At 41.6% G+C, this 27,166-nt stretch overlaps 1 protein-coding gene and 1 long non-coding RNA gene across 2 annotated transcripts in view; one reads left to right on the top strand and one right to left on the bottom strand.

Moving 5' to 3' along the window:
- LOC310896236 (uncharacterized protein) overlaps positions 1-27,166 on the top strand; it is a 177,600-nt gene that overhangs the window by 119,905 nt on the left and 30,529 nt on the right. The window contains exons 5-8 of the mRNA XM_083828285.1: positions 10,380-10,454; positions 11,170-11,268; positions 16,644-17,065; positions 17,275-17,341. The gene's annotated coding sequence lies outside the window, so the exon portion shown is untranslated. The remainder of the gene's footprint in view (positions 1-10,379; positions 10,455-11,169; positions 11,269-16,643; positions 17,066-17,274; positions 17,342-27,166) is intronic.
- On the bottom strand, positions 988-5,834 carry LOC310895939. Its single transcript, XR_014581058.1, has 3 exons — positions 4,360-5,834; positions 2,511-2,565; positions 988-2,032 (listed from the first exon to the last, which is right to left on the bottom strand). It is a non-coding gene; the product is annotated as an uncharacterized lncRNA (long non-coding RNA).

The following is a 27,166-nucleotide window of genomic DNA, read 5'->3' on the forward strand; positions in this document are numbered from 1 at the left end:
CCACCCCTTTATTTTTTCTTCTCCCTTCCTGGTCCTCTGTGTCTTTGTTAAGCCCATTTTAAGATTAAAACCAAGAGGTATCTCGGGGGTTTTATGGTTAGCTCACGCTATACAAAATTACACACAGTAAGAAATCTGGGGACTTCTCTCTCTTGCTTCAGTGACTCCAGCAGCTTGCCTAGCAATCCTTCAGTGACATGCTGTAAGGGTCATGAGTTTGGAGCAGAGCCAGCAGTGGTGTTAAGCAAAATTCCTCATGACTCCCATCATCATCATCTTCCTTTTTTTTTTTTTTTCTTTTTTTTTTTCTTCTTTCTTTCTTTCTTTGCTTTTGGCCCAGTGCAGGTAGCAAAAGCAACATGTCTGAACCTGTTTCCTCATCTGTTCTCTTGGCTGCCCACTTTCTTCTCCCCCAGTTCAGGGAAAGTGAAGAGGAAAGGTTTGGCCGTGCCCAGCAGCACTGCAGGTGTCTGTCCCTCAGAAAGAGTCCCAGTGGTGTGGGCGTGCTGGAAAGAAAAATCCCCAGTGACTTCACCCAGCTTGGCTTGTGGTGGTTACTCACAATGAGGTCATTTTTTTTTTTTTTTTTTTTTTTTTAGTTCTGCATGTTTAATGCTACATCTGGGTTTTTGCATATGAGTGAAACTGCAGCTCTGGGACTGATTCAGGGAGTTTTCTCTGCAGAGTAGTTTTGGTGAGTAAACACAGATAAGAGGAAGCTGGGTTAATCCAATAACTCCTCCCTCAAGGGCAGGTGCAGCAACGTGGCTCAAGGTACAGAACAGAGGAAATGCCTTGTTGACACAGGTGATCAGAGCAAAGTGGCCAAAATTGATATAATGATATTAGTTTGCAAGGCAAAGCCCTGCTTTCTCAAGGCTGCTGCTTTCAGTCCTCCATAACATGTCTCTGATTTTTAACCTCCGCTTGGTCTGGTGTCCTGCCGTGGGTGAGTTTCCAGCTCCTCTTCACGATCTCTCAGTAGCTGCATCAGTTCACTGCAGCTTGGACTGTGCTGCATTCACCTATGAGGATTATTAAAATAAACTTTGAGTCATATTTGAGCTGTATGTGGGATAAGATGGTTATCAAGGTTTATTTTTTCTCATAATTAGGTCTCTTAAATGTTGCCTCATTAGACATCTTCTGTGACTGTTGGAAAAGTCCTCGGGGGGCTAGTGGTTGTTTTCAAGAGAAGTTCGGATGATAAATAACAAACAGAAACTTGCCGCTCTGTGAAGAGGTTTTTATTAATGATAGTTAACCAGGCATTTTTCTTAAATACTTGATTCTTTTCCTGAATTCTTCCCAGCCTTTTCACTGTTATTACAGCTCTGGTATTCTACAGCAAGTAAGAACATAACTTTACAACTGTCTATTCACACGTGGGAGATGGGGGAACTGTATTAAGAGCCCATCAGATAGGAGGGTGAGAGGATGCTTAGGTATGAATGAAGCCACTTCCAAGTTTGGCAAGCCAGAGTGCCTTGGCCTGGCCTGAACTCTTATTTTTTACTAGCATTACTGGATTTGCAATGGCTGTAAGCAACTCCTTTCCATCATGCCCTTGACTGTTTAACACGCAGGGTTTCAGGCCCATCTTTGTCTCACACAGTATTACCCTACTCTTTCCATGCTTAAGGGGCTGCATGGGAAATAGGCACCATATATTTTATGTTGCTCTGTAAGCTTGAGCTTTTAGTGTTGCCTATCCCCTGTCCTCACATGACGGGCCTCTGGCTCACTTCCATTTCTCAGTACCTCTATCTGATAAGTCCAGTGCTGCTTAGATATCTTTGGGAGGTGTCAGAAAGTATGTTAGGAGACTAGTACTTTCTTCAGTCATGTTTTCTTCTAACCTCAATCAGGAAATCTTGCTCTTCACGTTCTACTTCTTCAGTGGTCACCATGGTCCTCTCCTTCTTCTCCGCCCTCACTTCTGCTTCAAAAACAGGAATAGCTGGCTTGCTGCTCCCACTCAGAGCTTGTGGTCCACTGGGTGTGTGGGACACCACATGTGAAGCAGGAACTGCTACGAAATTAAAAAAAAAAAAGGGGGGGGGAGGTTGTTGCTGGTCCTTTGAGGCTTACCTCTGCCTTTCTGCTTGCCACTGTCAACTTATCTTTAACTGCCACAAGTTTTAGGTGAGGTGGTTAGATAGAGCTAACTTCATAATGCAGGCTTTCCAGTGATTGTTTTAATAGTCAAATGTTGAAAAGTTTTTTCCACGAGCTTCTTCATCATTTTTTTTCTCTAATATTTTGCTCACTAATAGTGGGATATCTAAGGAGGTGTTTTTAGAAAATTGGTGAATCCAGAATACTGACAAATTTTGTGCTTACAAAAATGCTCACAAACGCCTTTTTTTTTCCTGCAAAGTTGTGCCATAGGTACATGTATTATTTAATATTTGTCAGTATTCTCTTCAGTTCAAGAATTCTGGCTATCTAGACTGGGAGAAGGAGGAAAAAAGCGTGGTATAACTTATCAGTGAGTAGTGAACAGAGACCATGAGGCTGGGACTTGTTTCTGTGCATGATTTGATGGATTGATCCATGATTAATCTGCAAACAGGAAGAAAAAGGGGATAATTAACAACAAACATGAAATTTGGAATGAATAAATTGACTAGCTGAAGCCACAGATTAGCTGTATTTTCAGATTCAGAGACTATTTGGAAAGGTTAAAGCTAGGAGGAGTTCTGGAATAGACTGCATCAGCAAACTGGTACATTATTTACTCTGGCAAGGTTTTCAGTGGTAGGGAAAGCTATTCCAGGAGGTGTTAGTCTGGGCATGGTCAGCACTGGCTCAGAGTTTGTATAAAATGCAGATTCAGGAGATTATTGGGCATAGAAGCAGACTTTAAGAATTTTAAGGCACCTCAGAATGTCAGTGCATTTGATTATTTGATCTGCTGAGACGTTCTGTCCTCCTCTCTGGAAAAGAGGAATTGGCCTGTGCTGTGGAATGACTAACAAATTGTCCCCGAGGAGTGGGCAGTTAGGTAGGAAAATGTTATTTACCTTAAAAAAAAAAAAAGGGGGGGGGGGGGGTTGTTACGCATATTCAAGATACTAATAATAAACCATCAGTGGAGTTCTGCTGTCTGCCCATAACTGTGGTCATCTCTTCTCCACAATGTGACTGAGTGTTAGCATTTGTCATTTCACCCAAACTACTCATGCACTAAAACTAACAATTTGGCCATCAGAGCTCTCCTGGGAGGTTTGGACGTGAATCATGGAAGAGGTTTTGGGCCCATGCCACAAGTCATGGGAATTGTGGAAGGAAATTATTATATGCTAGATTTGTTTTATAGTAAACCACATACTGTCCTAGAATTAGGCCTCTACTTTACATTCTCAGGAGCCAAATCAAGGAGTCCTAACTCAGATGAAATTCTTCTTGCAGTTGGAAAGCTTGGCTCTCCCAGTCATAATCTGGGCTTTCACTTGGCATCTTTTTTTTTTTTAATATTCTTTTCTTTTTTTTGTATATTCTTTCTCTTCAGATTCAAGCTCATTATTTCACAAGGAAAAGGTGCCTTGATTCTTTGAGTGGCTGGTCAGTACTTCTCTTTTAGTACTTATTTCTCTTCTCTTTCATATAACTGAAGATACGTGGCTGAGTACCCTTGCTTCACATTCTGGCTCATACATTTCCCCTGCTGTTAATGCCCTGTGATAGTTGCAGGAGGCTCCTGAAGCCTCACAGGCAAAGGTTTTGAACATGTGTCTGGAGATAGTAGACACCTGGGGTAGGCCCCAAACTGTATTTGGTTGTTCATGGTTTGCTGTAGGTTCTGTCTATCCATGCCCTCACCTATTAACACAGACAAGAATTAAAGATATTTCTAAAACAAAAAAGGAAACCATGGAGTCAGTGATGGCAGTGGCAAATTGTAAGTCTTATTGATATACATCCTGAAATGGGAAGATGATAACTTCAATATTCTGATTAAAAATTAGAGAGTTGTTTCCTTCACTATACTCGTAAGCAATAGAATGACCCCTTACTGTAATGCAACTGGCATCCTTTTTATTTTGGAACAGTGTATTTATTCTCCCGGTCTTAGACATGACAACATTCATTTAAGGCTAGTTTTTCATATGCATTCCCCTAGGAGCTGAGGTCATGTAGTCACACAGATAAACCAGTTGAAGAGCCAGTGAACTCAGCTGCAGCAGAACCCATTTGCTATGTGATTGTCCACTCTAAGTAGCTTACTGGTGGAAAAAGTAGACCGACAAACCTTGTGCATTCATTTTCAAACTGCTGTAATTTTACTAGCATGCCTTAAAAATTAAAGAAACACCCCTCCCTCCTCCTCCTCTCCCCAAAAAAACAAAAACTCACCACAACAACAACAAAATCTTCCACCCAGAAGAAAAAATCTTCCACTACTCAGAAATGGGATTGAATATTTCAGGGAGATACTAGGTTAGTTTTGCCCAAAATGTATTGTCTGCAATATCTCAGGTATCTTCTGTAGGAAATTAAAATAGTTTGTGGGAAGAACTCTTAAGCCAGCCTCGTAGAATCAACATGGCATATATTTCCTTGTAGAACTTGCTTTTATATATATATATATACACACATACATATGTAATTAAAAGGGGAATACAATTAAGCTGAAATTATCTAGGGCTGCATGCATTCACCGTAGGAAGTGATATCTTGGGCTTAACAAAAAACAATCTGTCACACTCATCCAAAAGGTATTTTGAGATATATACTGAGCTTAGAAAAGCTAATTCTCTATTTGAAAAGAATAAAAGATACTATTTTGGATTTTATTCTTTGCAGAGGCACAGCTGAATGGTAAAACCAAGTTTTTCCATGCAGATATATTAGACAGAATTCATACTCCACCAAATGAGACCTTTACGCTTCCACCTGCATATTATGGCTCTAATAAACACGTTATCAGCTCATGAAAATGATGGCAAACAGGTGACTCGAGGATTTGATAAGTCAGCAGCAAAGATTAACAGATTTTTCTCAGGGAAAAGCTATGAGAGATTCCCTTATTTAAAACAATTGCAGCATGTGAATTTACTGCACTTAAATCATTACTGGCAATTAGTATGTGTCAGAAAGGTTGCAGCTGGCTCCAATTACAGGTAGGGCTTTTAGAAGCTGAACTTAATTGTATGTGTGATAGTGAGAGGCTGAGCAATGCATACCAGCATAATGGTACTCCTGGTGCAGAAAGGAGGGCAAGATGTTATGATCTGGGACCTGATTATTTTAACTAGGCCTGGTCCCTGCCTCCTGGGAAATAGATGTTGAAGGAAAAAAATTGCTAGCAATGCAGCTGTTCACCTTACTGAGCTTCTTTGGGTGGGGAAGAGCTTAGAAACTATGCAATATATGCAATACTTCCCCTCCTTTTTGCCTCTGTAGTAGGTTTGCACAATTTAAGGTCTTACAAGTTATATCCAGACCTGGCAATAACTCATCCAGCTCAAGACCTGCTGCCTCAAAGTACCTGGAGCTGTAGGCAGGGAGTGATTTGGAGGCTGCCCATTTTTTTTTTTTTGGTGGGACGCTCCTTCTTGTCCAATTGTCACATGTGATAGCTTCTCTTGTATGATGACAGAATGTTGGACTCTGTGATGTGAGAGCTCACGAACTTGGAGCCATATGTTTGGGACGCTTCTGCTCTACTCACATATTAGGATCACTCTCAGCTGTGCGATGGACACACGCCTCCAACCCAGTCATGGGCTGAGGTGACTTTCTTGTCATTTCAGTTCCTTCTCTGGTTGTGTGTGTTTCTTGTCACACAACAAAATAGAGATATTTTGAATAAAAGAGTAGGATGTGTTTGATCATATAGTAGGAATGGGGATCACAGTATGTTGGCTGCCTTTCCATACTTCTATAAGACATAATGTGATCTGTCTTGCTGGAGAAATTTATTCTTAGTGCTCTTGAAGTTCCAGTTATATCAGAGATTAGCATCTCATGAGCTGTGTTGCTCCAGCTAACTCCTGTGCCCTGTTAGCAGGAGTCTTAAAGTATGAAGGATAAGTATTAATATTCCCTTCTAAGGGTTTCAGTGCTGCATGTGAACTTGATGTGTGTTGCTGTGTCAAGATGATGCCCTCAGGTGGATCCTAAGCTTACTGCTGGCTTGTGGAGGACCTTGCATGAATTTAGTGGAAGAAGGGAGAGTGCAGAAGACATGCTACCATATTTTCCCTTCCACTTCCTTTCTAGTTTCTCCACCATTGTATGCTACTACTTCAGCTCAACTTACTCATGAGCTGTGGTATGACTGTATTTGTGTCTCCTTGCTCATTAGCCAGCAAATAATGCTTGTGTGGGCATGAGGCAGGCATTCTACAGTGTGTTTGTACTTGGGCTGATGCATGGAGTGCAAGCATCCTATTGATTCTTTGTATTGCTCATAAACCCATGTTTGATCAGCAGGACATCGACCATGAAACTCATTTAGAGCTGTTATTTTGGGAAAGCAGGGTGAAGTTTCACATACCGTGTGCTAATGTGCAAAGGATGCCATGCTTGTAAAACCAAACCGAAACTTAGCTGGAGAAGCATTAAGCATTCCAGCAGTACACACAGACCAACTTTCCAGTAATTCCTCCAAAATCTTCCCTCTTACAACTTCTCTGCTTAGATCCAAGTTCCATAAATGTTGCTATAATGTTGATAATCTGTTTTAAATCCCTAGCTCCTTCTCTGGGATTTAAAGATGGTGGTGATAATAAAGTAACAACTAGGACCTGGGAAAAGAGAATTTGTGATTTGCAAACTATTCCTGTATTAAAACACTGTTCTTTTTAATTGCAACAACATAGGTGCTTGCTGCTGTGTGGCCAGCTAGGGTAGTTATTTGGAAACAGTGTTAGTTTGTTGTGTGAGGCTTTTGAAAAAATAAACACTGCTGTATCTTTCCTTGTGATTTGTTCGATAGAAGCACAACCATTTGTGGCGCAAACGTATGTTGCCTCTACAAGGCATGATCTGTAATAAGTCCAGAAACAGATCTGTTCTGCCCCACATATTGCAGTTCAGATTGTCCTTGGTGCTTTGGGGCCTAGGGCTGGAGTTCCTACACAGCAGCACCACATTGCTAATTCATAATTTTCATTCTATAATAGTCATTTAGGTTGGAAAAGGCCTTTAAGATCATCAAGTCCAACCAAGGGCCAACCTAATGTCACCTCAGCTGGACAGTTCACTGTTTGTTGCTGTGAGCATGGATGTACCAACACAGGAGACAGGGGTCCAAGAGAAACTTTGAGTATGTTAAAGCAGCAGGGGCTACACCCCTTTCCCATCTTTATCTTGGTGTCTCAAGCTAGAGGCCTGTTGTATGTGCTAGGGATATGTCATGTTTGGGACACTTAGACCTGTGAGGCAAAGTGAAAGGGGTGGAGCATTTGAGGGTGAGCTGTATTAGCCATTATTGATGCTAAACCTACCACTTTATTCTGTTTAACTGTGCACAGAAAGATGAACCTCAGCATTACTTTGCCCAGGCAGGAGCTGTAAAAAGCGTGAAAGGTAAGGAGCAATGCTTGTCAGGCATGCACACCCTTCTCACAGACTCCCTGGAGGCCAGCAGAGGATCAAGGCAGGGCTTGTAGGGTCATGGGTCTGTCCTGTTGTCATCTTCCTGCAAGTGCCCTGTTGGCTTTGTGCTAGCACTGAATGCTAGCATTGTGCTAGCATTGAGGGCTGTGAGTTTCCTCAGCCCTCCTGGGGTAGGTTCAGTGTGGCCAGCTCCAAGTGGTTCCTGCAGCTCTCTGTGCACACCAGAGCTACACAGCTCCTTTTATTTATTTATTATTAAATGAAAGCAGAGATGCTTGTCTTGTAAAGTAATTGCTGGGATGATTTTGTCTTCTAGGAAATAAAGCATTGCTGTTCTTAATGCAAATTTAAACAAATGCAACACTGCTCTTAATGGAAACTGCCACGGGGTGTACATGAAAGTTCGTCATGAGAAAACCAGGCTGCTAATGGGCTGTCCCAGGTCTTGCTAGCCACATCTTCTCTTTGAGGACTCCAAGAACTGTACAGATGTCTTTTAATTATACTTCCACAGCTGAATACCCTACCTACTTTGTAGGAACAACCTTTATCATAGGCAATTCACTGTGAAGGATGAAGGTTGCAAATAGATTCCTCTCCCTGAGTGTATTTATTTCATGGAAAGAGGTTCTGGGGGAATAAAATTCTGGGAAAATAAATCCAACTTCACACATGGGAAATATTCTTTCATGTGGAGGACTCCAGCAATTTGTCCTGCTCTTCTGCGACTCATGTATTAGAAGAACTTAGGAACAGTATACCAGAGACTTAGAACATTGCAGTGCTAAATGAGGAAACTCCTTGTCTTCCTTTAGTGTTTAATCTTCCTTCAATGTTTTTGTTTTTCATTTGTAGTTGTATTCATATCACTTAACAGCATTGACTATACAGATCTATTTGGTGAATGGTCTGGGAGGAGGACTTCTGTGGTCCTGGTAGCTGCTGTGACTTTGTGTCCTTGGTCGTGGCATTTTAACTTTCAGGGCTTCTATATGCTGTGCCATGAAACAACTATAAGAGTAACAACATAGAGAGGTGACAACATAGAGAGGTGTAATGGCATATGAGAGTTGCAGGTGTGTAAAATTACCTATAAGTTCCTCAAAGAAAGGCACTCTCTAATGTAAATTATTATGATTATTGCCTTCAATTTCAATCCTTTTGTGGCTCTGGACAATGTATAATAACAATGAGAGCTTTTTTTCTCTACAGCAATTCTAGCTCTGTGAAGCTACTCTGAGCTCTACAGAGCCAAGGCTCCTTATGTGTCCCTTCTTCATTTCCCTTGCCCGCCCCTGCCTGAGACTTTCTAAAACTTATTTCTAACAGTTTGTGGAACATCTGTGATTATAGCTTGTGTGTGAAAAGAAAAGACTTTAAAACATGACTTGGTTGGACTTCAGTCCTTTTTGGAAAATGAGAGCTCTGCTGACAAGGCCCTAGGATCCTGGGGTTCTGGGAACAACCTTGGCTATTGCAAAACTTGTGATAAAAATGGAAAGTTAGAAATACTCCGGTCACTTTTTGTGTGTGTCCATCAATGATGGCAGCAACTGAAATGATTCTTCCTTGCAAAGAAGCCTCCTTGTACTTATGTTTTCTTTTTAAGAATCCACAGTCTTGTCCTCCTCCATGCCTCAAGCAGAGGTAGCATGGGGTGACCCTAATTGCCCAGGTGGTGTTTTGAACACCACGGGACATGTCTTTCTTCCTGAAAACTGTCGAGCGAAAAAGTGGTTTCTTTCTTTCCCAAGTTTGTTGTCCCCCTGTGTGGGACGCAGTCCTTATTTTGTTTCCTCCACTGCCATTCTCATCCCCCATGTTTCCTTTACAATGTCTTCTCTGTGTTTGGGCATCAATAGCTGGGCTTCACCCTCCTCAGGGCTCCAACTGGTGGGGATTTGCCTTAACAGCCAGTCCTTTTGCAGCAGGGCTTTTTCTAAGACCTCTTGCTCCCCTGGGAGCAGCTGTCAGCCCACACAGCTTGTCCTGAACAAGGGAATATTTGAAGGTTTTACTTAACTCACTTTCACATTTTTTCACAGATTAGTATTTTTTTAAACCCCGTTATGTTGTTTTAATTGAGTCTTGCCACCAAAACAAATGAACATTGTGTCACCACATCTCAGTTCCTTTCATACAACCGCAGCTAAGAGAGTTTGGAGTCTGTGCTACCTGCAGAAATGTTGAAACCAATGCTATGTATAATCTTGATGGATTACATTCAAGCTACTCTGTACATAAATCTGGTCACACCAGAACAAGAACTGTGGAAAGCATATAACATTAATGTATACTCATTACATTCCTCCTTTCACAGCCTCCAAGCCTGTCAGGCTAGCAGGGGGGTGAGGGGCTTCAAGTAATGAGGAGTTAGATTTAAACATTTTACTTAAAATCATTGCAGCTCTTCATCAAACAGGGAGAGCACTTTAAAAAAACACAGTGCTTCTGTCATGTACAATGGGTGTTAAGCAGTAATGAGTTCTACATTTGTTTTCATCAGTTGCAAAGAAGCTGTTCTCATTTTGTAACTTTCTGGAAGAAGGCAAGATTAAAAAAAATACCTTGCAAACTCTATTTAAAATTTATAGTACAGCTTCTACTCCCTTTGAAACCAAAGACAAATTTCCTACTGATTTTATCAGGCGCAATATGAAGTTCTAAAAAGATAAGTGTTATTCTTTCTACTTCATGTAGAAATGTGTCACTGAGATCCTCCCAGGATGGTATTGGCTATATCTCTACAAGCGTACACCACGGACTGAATTGGGCCCTGCAGTTAACACTTTTTTTCATTTGATTCACAGAACTTCTTCTCAAAAAGAAGGTCCACGTGGCCCACAAGGTGTGGAGGAAGAATATAGAGTAAGCAGCCATGCAAGGTAGGGTATCCCCCTCCATGACTATGGGGTGGCCAGACCAGGAGATCAGTACCTGGAGTGGCACTTTCAAACTGCTGTGCCTCATGTTGGCACTAATCTCTTTCATACATCTGAACTCTCAAAGCCCCTAAGCACCCTTTTTTGTGTGAGTAAGTGTGGATTTAATCATCTAACTGAAGTCCCAAATTTGAAACTTTTGCTGAGGAGCCTGGCTGGTTCAGGAGGACAATGCCGTCTTATGTCACACATTTTTTGGAGGAGAGTGGCACATTAACAGCCAGCTCAAAAGGAGGGAATTTCCTTTCCAGGCAGAATGAGCAGGCAGGTCTGCTGCTAATCACCACATCTGTGGTTTATTTAACTGTTTTTTTTTTTTTTTTGTTCCTTCAGGCCCTAACAAGTGATAGGGTTACCAGGCTCCATTGCCAGCAGTGTACTGATGACACTAGAGTTTATATCTTATTTCCTACAGCTGCAAACACTGCCAGCACTAAGATTTCACAATGCTGGGGACACCAGCACTGGAATGAGGGAGAGTAGCTTCCAACTGAATTCAGGTGGTGTGAGAGGCTGCAAGGCGGGTGGCTTTCTGGAGAAGGGGAAGCCACTCATCAGTGGAGATCTGCCCCCCTGCCTCTCACCTCTAAAGACCCCTGGCCTTGCTGGGTTTACTGTTGGCTTCATGTGCCCTGAAAAGCCTCCTTTCCAACCCTAGATTTTACTTGGCGTCTTTCACTTGGGTGTGAGTTGACCTGGTGATTCATGCATCTGTTACCTTCAGACTGAATTACTGCAATGGAGGATGAAGATGGAGGCAAGTCAGAGATTCAGTTTATGCAAATATCACACTTCTGTATCCTTGGGAAAATGAGCCACTATCACCCCAAGCCTTGACATTCCTACTGGTTCCTGGGCTGTCTCTGTGGTTTGGCTCATCAGAACCATGCGTTAGTCACTACCATGCCTGGTTTGCTATGGCCAAGCTTGCAAGGCCAGATCCTGCTCACAAAAGCTACTCTTTAGTCACCTTTGTCCTGTGATTCACATGCCTGTGTTGGCATGCAGGTTCCTTCCTCTGAGCTTGGCCATGGTTTGCCAGTTGGCATGCTGTTGTTACACTAATAGTAGATACAAGGTCCCTCCATGCTCCTCATTGCTCTGTTGGGGTTGAGGTTTGAGAAATTCTAGCTACCCTTCATTTTAGCTAAACCCAAGGGCACCACTGCATGCAAATAAAGAGAATTTCATAGTCCCTTATAGACCTCCATGTATAGAAATAAATAATATTTGTACTTAAAAATAATCGTGGAATATTCTAGCATATTTATAAGCATCATCTTTTAATACTGTTATGTTCCTTGACATTCAAGTTTTGTCTCCAATCAAGAATAAGTAATTTAATTGCTGAGACATCGAAGTCTGCGCTTTCTGGTCTCTCTGTGATTCACTTCTCTGGGTTCCTAAGAAGTTGGTTTGCTCAAGGTGTTGTAGCTGTTGTTAACCTTGAGAGTAACACACGGGCCACAGCTGATAGAGATAACAAAGCACATGCTGTTAAAAAAAAAAAAAACAAACAATCAAACCAACCCCTCTGTTCTAAGACCTGATGTTGTTAATAGTCCTTGATCTTCACTGGATGCTTGTGAACTTGATGGTGTGCTTCAAGGATAGACTCCTTGTATTTGAAGTTTTAACTAACAGGCATCCATGCTGTGGGATGCATGTTGAGATAGCATTAGGATCAGAATTACTGAACCGTGTTATAATCCAGTCTGGCATCACGTCTGAGATTACCCCGTCAGCATCAGACTCCCTCAGATCAGGTGGCTGTTGAAGCTCAAGTTGGCAGTCACAGAAAACAAGAAGAATTTGAAATTGGGATCAGAGTTGGTGACATGACTGTCTCAAATGATCATAGTTATGTCAGTGATTTCCTGAATTTTATCCTTCTATTTAAAGATGGGCCCGTATATGAATACTATTTCTGAGTTCTTCTGGTTCTTTACAGTAACTGTATTCATTTTGATTCTACAAAGCTAAATCAGGATGGGTTAACCCAGAAATCACAGTGACATAATTAATACAAGGCAAATAGATGTCACGTTACAAGACAATATGGGCAGAACCAGCCTTATTAAATGTGGGGGCTGCACTCTCACAGAGCCTATGTTGCATCCCATTGAGTGAATGCCCAAGATGGGGGAAGAAAAAAGTCCCCAGTAAATCTGCATTAGTAGGGCTGACTGTATTTATTATGTACATGTAGGAAAAATGATGTATAGAAAAAAAGAGGTTCTAAACAGAGAGAAATGCGTACATTTGTTTTCAACACAGCATGCTATGTGTAACACTGTCAGGCTAATTGGTAGTGGACTGCATGACTCCAGACTCAGTTTAAATCCTGAAATTCCAAGACTGGAGAGGTTTCTTTTGAACTTGCTGAGTGAGAGAGACTGAATTTTGGATGCATTTGGGGTAGCTGACTTCAGACCCTTGCAACAAAAACACATATGATATGATGGATATCTGATTTGTGATATGTCTCTGGGTACCTCTTCCTGTGACTTAGGCTGATAATGGGCCCAGCAGGCATGCACAATGCTTCTTGTGCCATAATCAGAACAGATACACAAGGATGGGAATGGCACTTAAGTGTGGAATAGTTGAACGCAGCCTCAGGCTTTTGCCCATAGGCATGAACAAATCAATTGAAGCCCCTCCCCTTCTAATTTTAGCCACAGAGACGGTGCTTTTGGATAAATTTATAACTGTTGTTGATTTCTTTACTTACAACTTGCACGACTTGTTTAAACAGCGTTGCTGATTTGGAGTTCTCTTGCAACGTCTTTGGAGGGCATTGAAGACAGACTATGTCTGACCCCAGGGGAGTAGAGATGTGGTTTCAATAAGTCTTATTTACTCATTCTTTCTGCAACCCAGGAATAGCCGTCATGTTTTTCACCTGGAGTACTAGTTTGTCCAAGGCACAACATGTCCCCACATACTGCTTTCTGTCTTCATACCAAAGAGGAACCACAGGGGTTAAGCACATCCTTTTGCTGAAAGGCTGCCTTTGTGTTTCCTATCATTGCCCTTATTGCTTCCCTGTGAGTCCTGGATATAGGAAAGAATTGTACCTCTGGAATTGAAACGTCTTTATACTTCCCTTGCAGGAGACGAGGTTAAAGATAACATGATGTTAATTGCCTGTTGCTGTAATGTACTCTGTAATGTCCTTGTGGAAAAGCCCATGTACTTTTGGAATAGAAGCAAACTACACAAACTCAGTACAAACTTAATCCCCTGGTTTGCCACAGACTGTGTGCCCTTGAGCAAGTTAGTTGGTCTCTTGTGTGACTCAATTTCTTATGAATACAATTGAAATAAGGACATTTCTGTATTGTTTTTGTATGCTGGGGTGAAAGCGCGTTAAGGACTGTAAAACACTTGTAGTCTATGATGGCCACACCATATAAACCAGTAAGGCAGTTTTTCTTCTTTAAAACCTGAACAAAAAACCTGGTCAGAGGAGACTGGGTTGTCCACGAGGTGTTTCAGCTCTCGCTGAGCTTGCCTGTGCCAGCATGCTGTACTGCCTTCTGTGTCACTGGTAATCAACGTTTCTCTTCTGCAAAGGATTCACTGAAGGAGCACCATTTACTCCATCTCAAACAATGCAGGTTGGCTAAAATCTCTGGGAATGCTCATCACAGGCAGTAAGCTTTGAGGTGATGCTAACACCTCATCTGGGGCTGCTAGCCAGAGGACTCTGCTGGTGCTGGTTTGTAAACCAGGGGTCGCGAGTTTTTATATTGTTTAGCATGACGTCAGATGGTATGGAATACCCCTTTGGCCAGTTTGGGTCAGCTGTCCTGGGTCTGTCCCCTCCCAGCTCCTGCTGCACCCCCAGCCTGCTCGCTGGCAGGACAGAGTTAAGTAGCTCATAGTAGCTGGTAGGGTGCTATGTTTTGGATTAGGATGAGAAGAGCGCTGATAACATGCTGATGTTTTAATTGTTGCAGAGCAGTGTTTACACCAGGCCAAGGACTTTTCGGCTTCTTGCTCTGTCCTGCCAGCGAGCAGGCTGGGGGTGCAGCAGGAGCTGGGAGGGGACAGACCCAGGACAGCTGACCCAAACTGGCCAAAGGGGTATTCCATACCATCTGACGTCATGCTAAACAATATATAGGGGTGGCTGGCCGGGGTGGGGGGGCCGGCTGCTCGGGAATAGGCTGGGCATCGGTCAGCGGGTGGTGAGCAATTGCATTGTGCATCACTTGTTTTCTTACACATTATTATTGTTAATACTATTACCATTATCACTATTATTATTATTATTGTTATTATTATTTTCCTGTCTTAATAAACCGTCTTTATCTCAACTCACAGGCTTCACTTTCCCGTTTCTCTCCCCCCATCCCAGAGAGGGAGGGGGGAGGGTGAGCGAACGGCTGTGTGGTGTTTAGCTGCCAGCCGGGTTAAACCACAACAGGTAGTTACTGGAGATGGTCAGGGCTTCTCTTCTGTCCTGCATCAACCCCCATCACTGTAGTTCATTGCACACAGCATCTCGCATCAGATCTGTCCCGTTAAATCAGTGGAATTATTTAAATAAATTACTTTTATTAATTTATTATATGAAAAATTTTAGAGCAAATTCCTTTGATGTGTGATATCCTAATCACACCCGCAGGGCATTAGCAGGCACAAGGCACATCTGAGTGTCTCTAATTCCCTAGTGGTGTGATTATATCTCATAATATTCACAACCCCCTGGAGCTTCTTTACTGGTATAAATAAATCAATTATTTAAGTCAAATACTTTGATCGTTAGAAGCTGCCAGTGAGTGCTCAAATGCCTGAGCTGTGCAAGTCACCAGGAATGATCTTGCCTCTCAAAATGCTGAGCAGCCGAGCTGAGTGCTACCAGCACTTCATTTCAATCTGCTTTATAAATTAGATTAGAAGTCAGTTCCCAATACTTCATCCTGGATAGCAAGGAAGGGAGAACTTTACAGGGGTGGAATTATGAGATATTGCTGCCAGCAGATCCTTTTATCATTTAACACTGCTGTCATAGGTTAAATATGAGCTACTGTTCATATTAACTAATAGCTATTATACAGAAAACTGACACAGAGATTCCGGCTAATGCACCATGAACCTGATTCACACACGCTGCATCATATTAACTATTATTTGCACATATGGATGGAAAGGAGTTTTGAGTCACTTGGGATATATGGCAAATTAGCATTTTATATCATATTAATGAAGTGCTAATTGCTCCTTGCAACCTTTTTTTGTGCAAATTGAATGGGTCCTATTTGCATTGTCATGTAACTGCTGTATTACCTTGCAGCACTTTCATAATGAAGAGGCAGCACAGAGTTCATCAAGGCAAAATATTAGCAATTGTGAGAGAATTAGTTATGAAACTAATAATGCTTAAAGTTGAGCAAAAATACTGCCGTTGACTTTCGTTTAGCTTGGAAATATCTTTTATTAACAGGCTTTATAGTGTATCTTTCATTTCACATACATTAAACTGACAAGAAAATTTTTATAAACACAGCTCCCTGCTCCAATATTTTCTTCTGCAGTTCTTGTTCATCAGTGTTTTACATTTTTCCTGCGAAACATAACCAAAAAAAAAAGGAACTTTTTTTTTTGCTGACCATTTTTTTTCTAAAATGAATCACAAATCTGGAAGTTTGCGAAAGTGTGGAACAGGAGACTGTCTCTGAAGATATTGAATTTACAGGTGTCTGTGAGTGTAACCAAACAGCAACAAAGTCTGTAAAACAATTTAAGAAATGTCAAAGATGCAGCAGTCTTAAAAAATAATTTGCAGAATCTTGTTAACTGTCACAGATAAAATCCTCCGTAAAATACGATGTGGTATTTTCAGCCAGGACAGGTATATGTGGGGAGTAGGAAAAGGTGGAAAAAAAATGAGAGAAAAAATTGAAAAGTAATTTCATGCTAACTCAGTGATGTTTCCATGATTGCAGAGAAAGCATGATTAATTTCTGAAGCTTCTGTGGGTAAAGCACCCTGACAAAATGACATAAGTTCATATTGGAGGATTTAAATGCGTTTGCCAAAAAAAAAAAATAAGCTGAAAAGTAGCACAGCCCCTTGCCAGTCAATTCATCCCAACTGAGGGCCTGCACCTTTTCTTTTCAGTGGAGTATCGGTTATGGACAGATTGCGAGTTACAGCCGAAGGCAGTATGACAGCTTTATTGCTGCTGCGTGAGCAACATTTTCTTTGATTGGGAAACAGGCTGAGGACTTGCAGAAAGGTACGTACAAATAAACACTTCCTGATATTTGTTTTATTAAAAGAAAAACTCTTAAAAAACTCTTAATACAGACTGTCTAGTATTTTCCTTATCTTTTACTATCACATCATGTAATCATGGACCTACGCGTTTATCAAAATCCCAGCTTCAGAGAAAACTGAATGAAGAAACTGTGTATAATACAGCCTGTCAGAAAATACATTCTCAAGTGACCGACAGGAGGGGAATTAGGACTTGCATCTCAAACAGACATCCTGAATGCTCTATCCAGCTGTACAAACAATTGCACAGGACCTTGTCCCAGGTAGGGATGAAGCAATGCAGAAAGTAGAGACCTTCTTGCTGACTTAAGAGAGTTTCCAAACAAGCACAAGCAGCTCAGCATATTTTTCAGACCTGCAGCCTAGATAGAGACATTTGCAAATTGCTTTGTTTTGCCCTGTATGTGATGTTGGCTTACCTGATGTAAAAAATGTGGCTCATCTGGATTTCAGCTATATTCTGTCCACCCAGGGTCCAAACCAGAAAAACTTGATTATGGCGCTACTTGCATCTGATCCATTCCGAACCAAAGGAATAGGTGAGCTGGACAAAACTGGCTTTGTAGCAATATCTGCTCTTTTTTTTTTTTTTTTTTTTTTGGCTTTGTGAAAAGCTTTCCACCCTGTCTACATAAAGTTAAACTTGTTGAAGTTTCTATGGGGAAAAAAAAAAAATATATATATATATATCCTTAAAAAATATAAATATAAATATATATATATATTTCCTTAAAAGTACTTCATAGCTATTGCTATGGCATTCTTGGAGATTTCAGTAGATGATTGTGAGAATACAAATATTATTTTATTGGTAAAGTCTGAATGCCTCAGCAAAGTCTTACCTGACAGCAGGGCACTGAAGACTGCTGTATAAAATGTGTGTCAGAGCTGAAGTTTTAATGGACTTGTTAGTTATCACAGTAAATGTGGACCCTGCAGGGAGTTGTTTATGGGATGTAAGAAGATGAGGAGGTCCTGGGTGTGGACAGGAGAAAAGGGCGATGTGGCAACCACAGGAATTTTATGGGTTTATGTTAAACAAACAGCTGTGGTAACATCAGGAGGTTATCAGGAGCCTGAGGAGATCCAAGAGCCAAGCTCTGGTAGAGATAGAGGAATGAGATGCACAAACACGCTTCCCTGCTGACAGGTAGGGTTGCACTGTTATATTCCTTGGCTAGTCCAAATGGGTCCGGGAGAGGAGCCGAGCAGAAAAGGGAACTGTTGGTAAATGAGGAAGGCTGCTTCTTGCTTCACAAGCCACTTCCTGTGTTACAGGCTCATCTCTTCTCCAGCCATTGCTGACAGGAATCCTTGCTGAGCTTTGGAGGCCAACACTGGGCTACAGAGCTTTTAATCTCTAGTTAGCTTAAGCTTAAGCTGGTGGCTACCAGAAGACAGTGATGAGCAACCCAGTTTTTGGTGAGAAATCAGCTTCACAACCATTTCCCGCAGTTACTTCACCTGCAGGAAAAGCCACCCTGGATTTCCTTGACTGGCACTTTTTTTTTTTTTTTTGGCTCTTTTTCCAGAGAAATGGGGCTCTGAGTGAGCACAAAACAGAGCCAACAAGTGCGTGCCAAGCAGGGGATGGCAAATGGGGCTTCGAGACACCTTGTTGTGATGGCATGAAGGAAATTTCATTTCTGCTGCTGAGATACATATCTCTTTGTCTTTAAAAAAAAAAGTGGGGGGGGGAGGGGGGGGGGAAGGAACACTTCCTTCTATGGGCTGATGAGTAAGAAGCTTTTCAGACACCTAAAATGAGTAATGTGAAAAATTAATAGTTTGGAGTCCAAAGCAAAGTTTGTGTGACCTCGGAAGGGGGAGGGGGGAGGAGAAGGCAAGAGAGAGTCTTTAAGGGAATGAGAAGAATCCAAAAATATTGATTTCATTTTGTCATGGGAGAGAGCAGGAGAAACAAGCCATTGGAACAAGTTCTTGAAACTTCCCACTAGCTGGAATGTCTTACAGCAGAATGAAAACAAACAATCCTATAAGGTTTGCCTTCCCAGAAAAGATTAAGTCCAGTCCCTCTAGCCTTGCTCACTGTCTCTGGCAGCATCTGGTCCTGTCTGAAAAAGCAAAGAATGCAGAATTTTGGGAGCATTGGTCTGGTACTGGTGGTTTGTGGGGGGAAAAAAAGGGGGAAAAACTATGCAGGACATCTTACTCCTCCAGTAGAACAAATGGGGAGAAACAGAAAAAGGGGAAGAAATGAGGAGAAGCCATCAGCAGCACCATGAGCTCTCCTAGGGTCCCTTCCTTCTGGCAGCCCCTCTGTCTTTCCCCAGACGTGGAGTCCTTCCTCACTGCAGATTTCCCAGTGTGTCCTGAGCACATGAACGTGTTGGAGGTGGAGTTGTATTTCGAGCTGTTGTGTATTTTGGATTATTCATGTAAGATCACTGTCTCATGAATTTGGGCTCCTGGTTTAGTAGCCCAAATAAATCCTGCCTGAAATAACCAAGTTTTCCACTGATAAAGAAGGGTGCAGTTTACATACATATGTCTCTCCCCAACAGGCCAGGCAAGAAGGAAGCTTTCATATTTGTCTTGACGTTTTCCTCTTTAATACAGAGTCCAAGCAAAATCACAGTCCCTGCGACTTGGCATCTTCAAGAATAATGAAGTGTCTGAAACAGGATGGTAAATTTAAATTTGGAAATGGATTAAAATCAATGCATCCTAAGGTGGCTGGGCTATTAACATGAGATGAACTTTCTTGTGACCTATAAGCATGCAAAGATTGACACCTATACAGGATCAAAGGAGCTTATGAAAGGCTAAGGAGTACATGAGAGGAAATTGAAAATGTGTAGGTTGTCGATCTTGAGAGCGGCTTTTATTAGTTATTGTACATAATAACTATTGTGTCAGAAATGAAAGGGATTAACTCTCACCCAAGGTACTGCACCTGAGCAAATATTGTCTTGCCTGGGTGAAATTTGTGCCAACACAAAGAGGACCTGGTACGAGGCTATGTACTGCTTAAGTCTCACTTAAGTCTTCAAAATGAGGATTATGCAGGATTTTAGTGGTGAAAAATATCAGGACAAATTTCATCCCTTATATTACTGCAGTGTGTGTCTCCAGGGCTTTTGAAGTAATGTAGAGTTGCACCAGAATACATCAAAGCAGTTGGAAAGTACTTTCTCTGCAGTCTGACCACTTCCCAGATTTGGGAGTTTCTCATACCACTGAACTGAAGTTCTGCAAGGCTCTTAGAGAGAAGGACAGAGAAGCTAGCTGGATGAGTGGGCTTTAACAGCTGAATGTTTTGTTCTCTGCTGTATTTTCCAATGGCTCAAATGCTTTGGTCTGTGTGAGCAAGCAGGTGAATATTTTTGCTGTGGTCAGGAGTTTTTCAGAGAAATACTGTAAATATGGGACTGCAGATGATAGATTGCTATTGGAAGTGTGAATAGAAACCATTTGAAATTTCAGAATAAAAGTAACAATCATTTTAGGCCAATGGAAGAAAATTCTCAGTCTGGAGGAAAAAGGGTATATTTTTCATGCTGAATCCGTATGTCTAGATCTGCTGTCAGCAGATGACATCCACCTTTCAATCACACTCTTGCATCTGTACCCAGTTTGCACACCTCTTGCTAAATATTTTCCTGTTTGTGGAAGAATGGTGAAATGGTTTCACAAGAATATAGACCATTCTCTTGACAGCCGTTCCCGTATTTAATTGTCTGTTTTCAGTGATAAGGCGTGCCTATGTAATCTGGACTCTAACCACCAGAGGGGAAAGAAATGGGAAACAATCTTGTGTACATGGTGTTTTCAGAAAAGCCTGTCTTATTTTTTTGGGGGAATCCTGTATTTATTATAACTGCCCTTCCTCCTGCCATGACACAGGGAGGGAGGAAGAAATGGGGAACTTCATGGGGTATTTCTGTAAAGCCCCTTCTGTGTGTTTGTCCTTTTCAAGATACTGTGAGGATACCTTGTAAAGATGTCTTTATTTTTTTCCATGTATATTCCAAGACATTAACATCAGTAGAGGGGAGTGAGAGGCTTGGGGGCACTGTCCTATAAAACTGTTCCTTCTGAGACGATGTTTGAAACTGCTTTGAAAATGTCAATGTTTCTGAGTAGTTTGTGGTACCTTCTACCCTCCTAATACTTTCCACATCATAAAAATACTTCCTTTTGCTATAAAGCTAGAATAGAGCAGTAAGTCCTTGCTCTATGGCTGGCATACTAAAGTTATTGGTTAGTCTGAGGAATCATTTTACACTTTTTTTCTCCTTGATTTTTTTTCTGAAATCCTTTGTAATCCAAATGTGTTCTGATCTGATTTTATTAGATTCATTTGCCCTGTACTCCCTTCTTCCCCTTACCATATTTAATTTAGACTTGCACATATAACTGTAAGCACGGTATTTTTATGTGTTGCATTAATATAGTGGCTGTGTTCTGATCTGAAGGTGATAAGTGATCTGAAGAAGCCAGATCAGTTCTGACTTGGGTTAAGAAAATAATCACAGATCTTTCCTTATTGGCTTGTATGGTTCCCTACTTTCCTCGCAATCCAGAGTAGAGCACCAGAGCAAAGATTGTTCCTCTTGGTGAAAGGAAATCTAATTTACTAGGTATAAATGATATTATAATCAGCACCTTTATGGGTAGTGGCAATTGTATGAAGTTTGTTGGCTGATAAAATCGATCCCATCCTAGTCCTTCCTGTGTGTCTTGGGATACTGTGTTTCTTGTATTGCCCTTGCCAGTATCTAGTGATCCCAGAATTTCTTACATGGCTTTTGCTGGCAAAACTGTCAGCTTGTTGTTTGCTCCTTTGAATAGCTGGTAATCAGTAACAACAGTATTTAGAAATGAGAATGATTTGCATACCAGGAGCCCTGTATGCTTCTCTGACATATGAGGAGGCCATAGGGTGGTGGTGGGCTGCCTTACCCTTCATTTAATATGTGCCTGGTGTAGGAGCACTGCAAATCAGTTTATTGTCCTCACAGGAGCCCTTTGAGGTTGGCAGTACTACTGTCACCATTTTATAGTTTAGGACATCTTTGGCAGAACAAAATCAAATGACATAACCAGCCTTCCTCTACTATATATCACATAGTGATATGTAGAATATGGGAATTCTGTCTTGCAGAACCTTAAACCTCCTTTCCAAATTTGGCTGAAGGCTGCATTCAACTTAATTTGTATCCTAGTCAAAATGGCTCTGTCTCCAGCTCCAGTTTAATTGCTAATTCCCTAATTTCCCAAATAAAAATATTGCAATAACTCTCGTGTCATGTTTACAAAGTACATGGATGTAAAGGGGAAGTCTCAGAGGGAGTCAGGTCACAGATGTTAAAACTTGCACCTGCGTGGCTGTGACTGAGCTGTAAGTACAAGGCAAGAACCTTTTAGTACTAGGTAAGTTTCTAGGGAATGTTTCCTCTCACAGTGTCACAGAATCAGACTGGTTGAGGTTGGAAGGGACCTCTGGAGATCATCTAGTCCAACCTCCCTGCTCAAGCAGTGTTACCTAGAGCAGGTTGCAAAGGATCACATTCAGGCAGGTTTTGAATATCTCCAGAGAAGGAGATTCCACCACCTCTCCAGGCAGTCTGTTCCAGCACTCTGCCATCTTCAGAGTAAAAAAGTTTTTCCTCGTATTCAGATGGAACTTGCTAGTTTTCAGTTTGTGCCCATTGCTTCTTATCTTGTCACTTGACACCAATGAAAAGAGTCTGGCTCCATCCTTTCAACACCCTCCCTAAACGTATTTAGAATCTTAGAATCATTTAGTTTGGAAAAGACCTCCAAGACCATCAAGCCCAATTGTTAACCTAGCACTGCCAGGTCTACCACTAAACCATATCCCTAATCATCACATCTACATAGCTTTTTAAATAACCCTAGGTATATACCCCCATCTACTTCCCTGGGCAGCCTCTTCCAATGTCTCACAACCCTTTCAGTAAGGAAATTTTTCCTAATATCCAGCCTGAACCTCCCCTGGTACAACCGGAGACCATTTCTTCTTGTCCTATCCCTTGTTGCTTGGGAGAAGAGAATGGCCCCCACATCTCTATATCCTCCTTTGAGGTAGTTGTAGAGAGCAATAAGGTCTCTCCTGATCCTCCTTTTCTCTAGGCTAAACAACTCCAGTTCCCTCAGCCACTCCTTATAAGACTTATTCTCTAGACTCTTCACCAGCTTCACCGCCCTTCTCTGGACACGCTTCAGGGCCTCAATGTCCTTCTTCTAGTGAGGGCCCCAAAACTGAGCACAGTACTCGAGGTGTGGCCTCATCAGAGCTTTAATAAAGTCTGGTTAACAACAACTACAGCCTTTCCCTCATCTACTAAGCAGGTCATATTGTCATAGAAGGAGATCAGGATAGTTAAGGAGGACCTGCCTTTCATAAACCCCTGTGGTGCATAGGGTTATTCCTCCTTAGGTGCAGGACCCTGCTCTTGCCTTTGTTAAACTTCATGAGGTTCCTCTCCACCCAACTCTCCAGCCTGCCCAGGTCTCTCTGAATAGTAGCACAGCCTTCTGTATCAGCTGCTACTCCTAGTGTTGTATCATTAGCAAACTTGCTGAGGGTGCACTCTGTTCCATCTCCAAATCACTGACAAATAAGTTGAACAGGACTGGATCCGGTAATGACCACTGGGAGACACCACTAGCTACAGGTCTCAAACTAGACTGCACCACTCACTGTCCACTCATTTAACCTACACTTCCTGAGCTTACCTAAGAGGATGTTGTGGGAGACAGTGTTGAAAACCTTTCTGAAGTCAAGGTAGACGACATCCACTGCTCTCCACTCATCTACCCAACCAGTCATTCCATCGTAGAAGGCTGTCAGAGTGATTAATCATGATTTCCTCTTGGTAATCCATGCTGACCTGATCATCTTCTTTTCCTTCACATGCTTAGAGATGATCTTCAGGATGAGCTGTTTCACCTTTCCAGGGATGCAGGTGAGGCTGACTGGCATGTAATTTCCTGGGTCCTCCTTCTTGCCCTTTTTGAAGACTGGAGTGACTTTGGCTTTCTTCCAGTATTCAGGCACCTCCTCTGTTCTCCATGACCTTTCAGAGATGTTGGAGAGTGGCCTAGCAGTAACATCTGCTCACTCCTTCAGCTTTCATGGGTGCATCCCATTGGGGCCCATGCATTTGTGGGTGTCAAGTTTGCCTAAATGATCTCTAACCTGATCCTTGACTGACGGAAAGTTTTCCCTTCTACAGACTTTCTCTTTTATCTAGGGTCTGGGATTCCTGAGGGCTAGTATTAGCTGTAAAGACTGAATAAAAGAAGACATTCATTAACCATCTTTTCTGTATCCTTCGTCACGAGGGCACCCACCCCATTTCAGCAGTGGGCTCACATTTTCCCTAGTCTTTTTTTTTTTTTTTTGTTAAGGATGTATTTGAAGAAGCTGTTCTTGTTGTCCTTGATGTTCCTTGCCAGATTTAATTCCAAATGGACTTTAGCCTTCCTCATTGCATCTCTGCATACTCTGACAAAATTCCTATATTCCTCCCAAGAGGCCTGTCCTTTATCCCACATTCTGTGTACTTTCTTCTGATTGAGTTTTGCCAGGAGCTTCTTGCTCATCCATGCAGGTCTCCTGTCCCCTTTTCTTGACTTCTTCCTCATAGGGATACACTGATCAGTGGTCAACATCAAGTTTTGGAAAGCAGGATGGTTTTCCTCCTTCAGTATGTTTTTGATACATCATGGCAAAAGTAAGGGGATATCCATTACTTTATTATTAGGAGGAAAAAATGCATTTAGATTTTTGTTTTGACCAACTTCCTCACACTTTGATGAAGAGCAGAGCAGAAGGGGGGAGAAAAAAAAGGGGAGACAGAGAGAGAGGTCAGAAGTTTTTTGCCCTATTTATTTCTAGAAAAAATATAGTGAGTTTATTAGTATGGCATTTTCAGTGGAAATACAGTATTTCTGCTGGACAAAATGCAAGAATGTTTTATCTCATGGAATTTCCCACTCAGGAATGGAAAAGTTCTTCTTATTGCTGTGGCTGCCTCAGCTCCTAATATGGATTTAGAAAGTAGCTCAGAAATACCCATAAGGACCCAAAGACACAGCTGTCATGAAGGCTTTGCAAACCCTTAAAGGGACAAACAAAAAAATGTCAGGAGAAAACTATGCGATAGAAATTATCAGTTTCTAAATAGAAAGGATCCTACACTTTGCCACTGAGTTACTAGCCGTTCATTTGGATTTCTATCACAGCAGGTTCTGCCTAGAGTACACAATGAAACTTGTTTTGTTTTTGTTTCATGTGCGCTGAGCCCAAGCAAAGGCCTTCTGTGAGGATGTCAGTGCCATTTTGCTCTTAGAGATTGTAGCTTTCACCTTGATGCAGTCTTGTAATGACAATACTCTTGTTCATCCTTGTTTTGATGTCCTTTTGATGTAAAATACATTTTCTGAATGAATAGATTTGCCCCTTGTTTATAATTCATACTGCTAAAGCCTATTGTCTCTGACTTTTTAATTATGCAGCATTTAAGTCCAGAGTTCATTTTCTTTCACAAGAATCCTGAGGGCTGTTGAATACCCAAATCCCACTTTTGGTTCAGGAAGTCCATGAATCACAGGCTGCTGCAGGGCAGTGTACTGAGGAAATATGGCATGCTTACCCTGATCTCATACTTTTCCTAAGTTTGTGTGCTGTGGCCTCACCTGGTACAGCATCTTTATGTCCCTGTGCACACAAAATGTATGTATGTCTTAATTCCTCATGCCTTTTTTTGGACCTCACTTACTGCATTTCCTATTATGCAACTGAAAGTCACTTATGAGAAAGTAAACATGTTTTAGAATAATATTTTAGCAGAAGTTCCAGGCTGTATATGTGTTAGTAAAATAGACAGGGTCAGGAGCAGTAACATTAGTGATCTGTGGTGTTTAACTGTTAGCATTCTCCCTAGTATGATGCTAGTGCCAGCCAGTGCTCTCCCTGGTGGCACATGAATATGGCTTAAGGCAGCAGCACGAGCCAGGGGCTATTCCAAGCAGGCAGATATGGATGAGGACAACTCTTTGGGGAGCGAGCAGAAGGAGAGAGTTTAGCCATATGGACACGAGCTGTGCCATCAAACTTGTGCTCAGGGGCAGGGAATTGGCCCTGGACTGTTTTCTTTTCTATTCCAAGGCAGGCCTGTTGATTTCTGCACTGTGGTGCCAGCTCCTAAGGCAGAATGCATGTACAGCTCTCTGCATACAAGAGGTAATGCTAATGACTGGCTCCCACTGCAAAATATGTCACAGCGAACTTCAAGAGGATTGTTTTATGTCCCCAGAACTCTGAGCTGGAATAATGGCTCTATTTTTTTATGCACATTTTGACAGCTTGTTATGTTTTATTCCGTAAAGCTAAATGTGGTCTCAGAATCTTGGAGTTACTGCTACTAGGTAATACTAGGGAGGGATTTTTGTTTCTGAGCAGAACTTTTCCCTTTTGTAAAGACTTGAAACCACTGTCCTTTTGCCTGTGTATCTGTTTGAGAAAGAATGGTGAAACTGAGGAATGATGTGGCCTAGGTGCACAACTGAGTAGGAACAGATTAACTTTGCATCAACAGTGAATGCTTGAATAACCCAGTAACCAGTGACCTTAGAGTGGGACCTGTCACACTCAGACAAGGACTGTGGCACTCTGTCCTGTAAATGCTCCCATGCTCTCTAATATGACTCAATTTCTGGTTTAGATCTGCTAAATGATACAGTTTAGGCTACTGCCGTAGGAGAGGCTCAGTCTGTTTTACTCCATGAAGGACTTAAAGGCAGTTAGACCCCTTCTGGTTTGAGTAAGTTGTATCCTTTATGGAAGTGATTGTATAATTTACATACCTGTAGTGTTTCCTGTGTCTAATATAATGAGTTAGTTTTGATAATACATTTACAGCTAATCAGGTTGTTCATAGGAGTGTAGAATAATTTTGTAAATCAGTAGGATATGATTTTGGAAGGTTGTAAGGTGATTTTTACCAAAGAACTGGCTGGTAGGAACATTGGTGAGGAGGGATCTGGTTCTTTGCTAGTATGTGTTATTATTTCATATTTTGGTGTTCAAGATATGTGAATGTGGTTCTACAAGAGTATGTCAGGAAAGAAGAGACCAGATACGATTGCAAAGAAGCATTTATTACGGGATTTGACAGGTTCCATTTTATGTGCTCACATGCTTCCTGTACCTCATATGCTTCCTAGACTGTATGAGAAAAAAAAGGGAGTTTAAATGAAAACAAAATAAAGCACAAATATAAAACTAAAGCACCAGACTTTGGATTCTTTATAAATTTGGGTTTCTTTTCTGTTCTCTATAGCAATGTATATTCCATTAAAAAAATAAT

This window comes from Anser anser, assembly GCF_964211835.1.
Source record: "Anser anser genome assembly, chromosome: 3".
NCBI classification, from domain to species: Eukaryota; Metazoa; Chordata; class Aves; order Anseriformes; family Anatidae; genus Anser; species Anser anser.